The sequence below is a fragment of the Musa acuminata genome, chromosome BXJ2-7 (assembly GCF_036884655.1).
Source record: "Musa acuminata AAA Group cultivar baxijiao chromosome BXJ2-7, Cavendish_Baxijiao_AAA, whole genome shotgun sequence".
Classification (NCBI taxonomy): domain Eukaryota; kingdom Viridiplantae; phylum Streptophyta; class Magnoliopsida; order Zingiberales; family Musaceae; genus Musa; species Musa acuminata.
In genome coordinates this window covers 23,952,171-23,958,595 of record NC_088344.1, presented here as the reverse complement: position 1 = coordinate 23,958,595, position 6,425 = coordinate 23,952,171, and the positions used below count along the sequence as shown (strand labels likewise).

General features: G+C 42.1%; 1 pseudogene; it reads right to left on the bottom strand.

Moving 5' to 3' along the window:
- Positions 1-4,132: 4,132 nt before the first annotated feature.
- LOC135617446 (transcription factor MYB61-like) lies at positions 4,133-5,962 on the bottom strand (annotated as a pseudogene).
- Positions 5,963-6,425: the final 463 nt, after the last annotated feature.

Below are 6,425 nucleotides of genomic sequence, written 5' to 3'. Positions count from 1 at the left end.
CAAACTACGCATTGTTCTGCCTCCTGTAAATGCACTTACTAGATTGTGACTCCACGTCAATACAGCCCCCGCTACACCACTCAAGGCCTAGCAACATGATGAACTTATTGCATACTTCAGCCTCCTATGGACGTATCCTTCACATGCCAAAGAGAAAGTTTCAATGCTCCATAGCGTCAAGTTTCGGTCACCTTGGGATGGCCACGAATATTCTATCGTCCGAATACAAGCCCTTGCATGAGTACCAAATTCTTCGAGTTAGCAATTCCCCTCACCTCTGTGAGCTTTGTAGAACTTTTTCGGTCGCTGAGCAACTCATTCCACCTTGCATGGTCTCATCCTTTACCAAGCGCCTCACTTTCCTTGAGCACCATCAAGTATAGTTGTCAACGTCGAGTCGTAGCACAAATTCAGCCATCTCAACATTTGTGCACTCCGTATTCTTCCAAGCTTGCTTGTTCTCGTGGTGCCTCTTATGCGAAGGGTTGGTTATTCCTCTGAATGCCAATCTCAAATGTGTGCTCCTCTGAGCGACTCATTTTCCCTATATCTCTATGCCTGTTTTCCCCTAAACGGTCACGCGTGTGCTGATTGCCCTCAACGCAGCCCCGCTAGGTCCCCCACATTTGCATGTTAAGTGCTTCTATGAGTGCTTGTCCCGCTCTGATACTATCTGTCACAAACTTAGTTGGTTTTACCTAAGTCGTGCAGCACCCTTGCGTGTCCGTCCGCAAAGGTCAACCTCCCCAAAACCTCCCATAGTCCCTTAGGACCTACAAAAGAGAAAACGGGTTAGAGAAAGCGCCTCACTCGGGATCTACAAGCAAACATTCCAGGAAACACTTCTTAGACAATGCAAATTACAAACAGACTTTACAAGCTCTGAACAGTTACACAACAAAGGGTCAAAATTTATTTACAAGCCTAAGAAGGCCGTCAAACCCAACTAAAATAGAGCTGTTAAGCCTTAACCGTTCCTCTAGATATTGTGCAAAGCATGAACAAACAGAAAGATATGGACATACACAAGTATTACATCAAACATCCCAAACTTTGTCCGTGACATTACGTACAATATTAACTTGATCAATCAAATTTTCAAAATACTTTCATTTATCAATAGAGTTTTAAAATAGATTAAAAGTTTATTGTACTAATTCACCCCTAGGATGTAGAGATGTCTAAATCACTGTAAATCAGTTTTTTCCTCTTTCCTACTTGTTTCGGGTTACTTATTTAAATTAGATTTCATATAATTATTTATTTTCACAATTAAAATTCTAAAGTTCATTTCCACTAGCATAAATATTAATTCATGAAATCTTTGGGTCTAAATTTAGGTTTTGTTTTTGGATCAATAAACATTACGTATATTACTTCTTACTATACGGAGATTTTACAAATATATGTTTTATCATTATTGATGTCTTAAAATTAGTTGAAATGGGCTGTGTTTTAATTTTTGCTATGAAGGAGCATAACTAAGTCTACATTTGGTTTTTTTTTTTTTTTTCTAAGAAAAAAAGAAGAAGAAGAAAAAGAATGATATTATAATTTAACCAATAGCTACCAAAAAAATATGTTAGGCATGGAGTTCTAGCCAAAACTTCCACCCCAACACACGATGACTCTTCCCCGCCCCAGTTAGCTAATCTGTGGGCACCACACTTGAGGTTACGTCTAATACGAAGATTAAACAGATTTGTTCCCTAACCAAAGCCAAAAATATCCATTAATCGAACAGCACCTGCACATTCCTCCAACCTTCAGCCTTCGCCCTCGCCAATGCTACAAGAATAATGGCTTTTCCTTCTGCACACATGGCCTTCTCCACGTCACACGCTGCACTCCCTGCTGCTACCAAGTGTCTTTGGTCATCCTTAATGAAGTAGCCTAATCCGGTAGCAAATATATGAGCATTAAACGAACTGTCTGTCACACTTGATGTTTTATCTGTAATTGCCCTGTTAGTAATGGATTTTCATCAGACCTTTGCCTGAGTGACCCCTCTGGCCTGTGAAGAACCCTCGAGTAGTCATTGGAAATCACCTTCCCAAAGATGATTGTGATAGTGATGATCATTCTAGTTTACCCAATACTGTCATAAAATGTTAAAGAATATTCTCTCTAATGTTGTCAGCCCTTTTGTTTTCCTTTCAAGCGACAACTTGTATACCATTCATCCACGTCACTTACATCTATTTAGAAACACCCAACCAGTTTTCCCCATAGCAGATTAGATATCCGATACTAGAAAAATATATATATGTCCAGTAGACTCAAGGCAGTATTTAGACGAGTTTGAGTGAATATGCAGTATGAAATTTTTTGAATATTACGTAAACAATACATAAAAACTACATTTTAAATACGTATTGAAGTAAGCATTGTTTAGTAAAATTATATTATAAAAAGTCCATTCGATATTTTATGACAAATTTAACCTTCTAATATTTTTAATATTTATTCAAAAATGAATACATATTTTTATTAAAATAAATAAATATAATTTTATTAAAATTTTGTATGATCCAAGTATATAATAAATAAAAAATATATATAATTATATATAAATAAGTAACTACTTTGAAGCACTTACGGAAAAGTTAACCGGTGATGGGTGCTTATATTGATTGATATGCTTAAATATGACGTACATGATTATAAAGCAAGCTTCGTAATAAGTACTATTACCATCCCCAAAAGCAAGCAGCAAAACCGATACTATATGAATTCATCTAGTTTGACAGGAGAAGAGGATACATTTCATTTAGTTTCTTGAACAGAACAGAAATCACTTTGGATTGCACTTCCTGTACATTCGATAATCATGTTGACCGAGTGTGCGCGGTGATTCTCACACGATGAAGTTATAATGATCAAAACATGTTCTTTTTGATTTGGTAAATGAAGGCAAACCATTGGCTTGTAGTTAGCAAATTCCTGCCTTCTGCCTTATTCTTGCAATTAATTTATGATGTGAATTCTACTCCCTTGAATTTGTTTGATTTGGATGCTCTTGTCACCATTTGTTCATGAGGCAAATGTGCTGTCCCACTTGTTTTCCAAAAGACAAACTAAGAGTTATAGTACATGGAACGGATTTCTTGGCGCCCTCACTGTCTGTCTCTTGATGTTTGTTGGCTTAATTCATAGGATGTACCATGATCATGTGTCTTGTCGAAGGACACCATAAAATGCCATTTGTTCTCTGTCACTCTCTTTGATATGATTCCTTGCACAGTAGATGATGTTGTATTCTCAATTTGCCTGCTCTTAGGGTCTCACTGGTAATAACACTCCGATGATGATATTTTGCTGGTTCAGAGAGAAATTGCTGAACAATCTTTATTTCTGGAGTTTCTCTTGTCGGCCAGTGATCCAAGTCAACATTTGTAGTAGGTAAAACTGATGTACACCACAGCCAGCACATAACATAATTATGTTTAAAGGCGAGAAAGTTCCAACCTGTTGATGCAAAGTAAAACAAAAGGAAGAATACTAGGAAGAACAGGCCCCCCTTTGTCCTCTTTCTTCCACTTCTCTTTGCTTTTGGTACCAGAACTTGATATGTGCTTGAGAATATTCACATCTAAAGGTGATAAAAGAAGGAAAAGGGACAATGAAAAAAATGTCCTGGCTTTTTCCCACTCTGCTACCAAGTCATCAGCATCAGATTGAGGCCACAGTATGCATAGAAATCTTTTCCCACACTGGCACCCATCATGATGCATTCCCTTGGCTTGGCTTGGCTTGGCTTGGCTTCGCTTGGCTTGCAAATCTAGCTTATAGATTTAATGGTTTGTGGTCAGCAATATAATAGACTGACTGGAAGGGCACAATCCGATTCCTCCTCTTATGTGTAAATGTGCACAAACATCTTTCTTTCTCTCTGTTTGTTCTGCAGCTTGCTGATGATGCGAGTGGTAGCGCCATGCCTGAGAGTATTATTAACCAAACAACTCTCAGTTCCCTACTTCCAAATGCTTCTAAATGAGGCAGAACAACTCGGGTGGCTTTCAAGCATTCAGTATGCAAGAAAGTCCATGGTGGCTGCTGCAAAGAAGTCGTCTAACACTAGTGAGCTTGAAGCCATGAGATTTGATGGTAAGAGTATTTCAAATGTATGAGCTTGCGTGTCTTTTAAAAGCTTAGATTAGAATTGGAAAAAGTGTGAAGACAGAGACTGGAGAAAGCTTTATTTGACAAACTTATTGCCATGTCTATCTATCTACACACACCATAAATTCTGTCACACAAATCTTGCAAATCGGACCATCTTTAACTTGGTGTAATCTATCGCGATCTATACTTGTCCGAATCCCACGGATGAAATCCGGAAATCCTTGCCGTATACGTCTGGAGACTGTAGCTGATGCTGGTGCCAGGTGCCCACATCACTGAACACAGAATGGGTGTCTGTCTTGACATCACAATGCACAGATTGGCTTCGGTTTCGGATGGTTGCTACGACGGGAAGCCACCCTCGAGGTACTCCGACCATTTGAGATCCTCGGGCTCGCCTTCGAGCTGGACTTGGGTGTCCGTGTCTGGCGTCAACTCCGACCAAGGGAAGAAGCCATTGTCGAAGAAGGGGCTGCTGTTCTGCATCTCTATTCCGCCAACGCTGCTGATGCTGCTCTGACTAGTGTTGCTGGAGTAAACAGCATCACTGTACCGAATACCATCAATTCCAGCACAGACGTGTGCAGGATTATATGGTGGGAGGTTGATGTTTGTTCTCACGCCCATGGAAGTGGAAATGACTGCGGTCGGAGTTGATGGGAAACCTGTGGATAATGTGTTGCAGCTCAAGTCCTGATTCATTTCGAACAGCCTACCATACGGATTTGGGCAGACCGATAGTCCAGCCGTCGCTGCCTGGCTTCTGCTGCAGTCGGTGGCAAAGCTCAACTCTGCAAGAGGGAAGATGGTGGCTGGATCGGACGAGACGTCTTGGCTGGCGAAGAATTGGCCTAGAAAGAAGCATTTCATCGGTGTGGCCGAGTTCTTCGATGGTTTCCTCTCGACAGCGTGCTTATCCAACATTGGCATGGAGGAGGACGTCCGCACCGCGTCGGTGGTGCTCTCCAAGGTTGCAATGGGAACTTTGAGGTCGCAGGAGCTGGAAGTCCTCTCGCTGCTCTTCGAGGCTTGATCTTCGGAGGCTTCGGCCTCCGCGAGTGGCATGTGCGTGTTGGGGTCGATGCCTCTCTGCTTGAGCTTCTTCTTGATGCAAGAGTTCCAGAAGTTCTTGATCTCGTTGTCGGTCCTTCCCGGCAAGCGTGTCGCAATCTGTGACCACCTGAACATGTCGTCGGTAAAAGGAGTAGAAGAACTCAAGGCCTGACATCACAACGATGGATAAAGGAGGAGAGAGACGAGAGGGAGGGAATTCCTGTACCTGTTTCCTAGCACCGCATGGAGTTCAATTATGAGATCCTCCTCCTGGTCTGAGAATGCCCCTCGTTTGAGGTCAGGCCGCAGGTAGTTTATCCACCTCAACCTGCAGCTCTTTCCACACCTCTGAAGACCTGTGCACACAAGAAGCAATTACCAAGGATTAGATGCAGATCAGCAAGGAAACCCATGCCCAATCTGCTGGTTGGCAAATGCATCACCTGCTAGTTTAGGGACAGAGCTCCAACACCCATGGCCATACGTCGTAATATGCTTGATGAGCTTTTCGTCTTCCTCAGGAGACCACAGGCCTTTCCTCAGCTTCTGCTTGTGGCAGCATGTGTGCCGCCCCATTTCTGGTGAGACCCGAGATGAATGCAGCAGAAATTCCTGCCTGTCTGCCGAATTGTCGGCGGGAGAAGAGTTGCGTGCGAGTCGGGAACTGAGGAATGTGCAGAAAGGGATAGAGGGGAGGCAGAGGGATCGAAGCAGCACTGAGGAAGGAATTGGAATTAAGAGAAGAAGGACATGCGAGAGAGAGAGAGAGAGAGAGAGAGAGAGAGGAGGTCACAATCACAGTGGTTGCAATCCAGTTAGGTTTTCTTCTCTCCTCTGCTTTCCTTCCCTTCTTTTAAAGGTGGGGAGAGGATGAATTGAACCATCATTTTGTGATGCTGATAAACTACAAGGTCATGGCAGTAAAAGTAACAAGGTAGAAGACATGCATTGTGTGGGAAGACATGCATTCCTCCGAGCTGCCTCTACTGAGATCGTCCTTTGAAGCAACCCACACTTACCTGTTCATGATACTACTCCCTGCCACACAAGTATCAATTCATGTTGTTTGCCAAAACAGTAGCGTAGTTTTCTTGTGTCCAAAAGAAGCCAGAAAACAAACAGCATGCCTGTATGAACCTCAATGTCACTTTAGAATGTGTGTGTCACAGAACATTGTATGAGTATTAATTAAAACACAACCTTGCTGTTCTATCTTGGAAACAACATGGACAAATTATTTGTGCCCA